Genomic DNA, 1,478 nt, shown 5'->3' with positions numbered 1-1,478 from the left:
CTAAGATGAAAGATCTATTTTGTACAAGAATTCCATACAAAAACTTTTTTTTCGTTTTCTGAAGGACAACCCCCCTGAAATGGTCGCATATAATGGCTCAGTTATGCATACTTGGCATTGCATGAGATTTGTCACATAAGGAATCTGTTTAATAAGCTTTGCGTGTAAGCGGTTACCCAACGCACAACATTACATAGTATGAGAACTGTTGATTTTTGATTTATACGCTAAAATAATAGATATACTATGCAGTGCAGTGCAAGGTATGCATAACTGAACTATAAGGAGAAAAAATGTATTCTTTAACCCTCCGTTAGGCGCGTGGACTACATATGTAATCCACACATCTTTTAGCAGTGACCAATTAAAACTTGGCTTAAGGATGTCATTTTTCGCTTTAGTAGCTGTTGACAATATACAAAAGTACTCACTTAGTATAAAATTAAGAGGCTAGGCCCACGTTTATCCCGTTTAGCTCCAGTTAAACACGACTGGACTACAATTGTAGTCCACGCGCCTAATTACGTAACATTTTTTGCCGAGAGCACAATTTGGAAGTTTGTCTGTTGGAACATTTAGGTAAGTTTTATTATTCCAAAAAATAAATTTAAAATCCATAAAACAAATATTTAACTTTTCTTATTTTAAAATTTAGTATTTTCCATTGAATTTTGAGACTTTTTTACAGTATTAATTGAAATGAATTCGGGTTTATACATTTAAGTGTTTCCATAAATTAAAATTTACGTTGCGTTTTGTATTTGGCTGTTTTCGCATAACTAAGAATTTAAATTTGTTTTATAAGCAATTAAAAGACTACTCCCTACAACAAAAATTTTACTACAGAGAGTAATAGTTTTGTTTTGCATAGCTATTGAAATGTCTGATGCAAAAAAAAATACGTCTGGAACACAGCACAGATCCTGGTGTTTGGATGAAATGGTTCGATGAGCTTTCTAGCGAAGAGGAAAGTTCCATGGATGAAGAAGATGAAGATGAACTAGAGGACGATATTGTACAAAATAGCGATCACCAAACAGAATCGGAGCAAGAACTGTCTTCAGCTGAAGATCAAAGTATTATAGAGCCAGATGCCTACGCAGAGAGAGAACCAGATGATAACACTTTTTACCTTGGAAAAGACAAAACAACAAAGTGGAGAAAAATAAGGGCTAACTTGCAGGTACGCATTCGTTCCCTCAATATCATAAAATTGTTTCCTGGACCAAAAGGCAACGCTCGAAGTGTAGTTTCGGAGATTGATTGTATTCAACTTTTTCAAACTGACGATATTATTCAAAAGATAACTGCTTCAACAAATATATATATTGAAAAAATTAAAAACCAATTTCGAAGGGAAAGTGATGCAAGACTGACCAATGAAAAAGAAATAAGTGCCTTTATTGGAATTCTTTTTCTAATTGGAACCTTGAGAAGTTCTAGACAAAATGCTCACAAAATATGGGATAATTCAAGAG

This window comes from Rhagoletis pomonella, unplaced genomic scaffold (assembly GCF_013731165.1).
Source record: "Rhagoletis pomonella isolate Grant_MI unplaced genomic scaffold, Rhpom_1.0 Rhpom_scaffold_00006, whole genome shotgun sequence".
Taxonomy (NCBI): domain Eukaryota; kingdom Metazoa; phylum Arthropoda; class Insecta; order Diptera; family Tephritidae; genus Rhagoletis; species Rhagoletis pomonella.
This window is presented reverse-complemented; position numbering follows the sequence as displayed.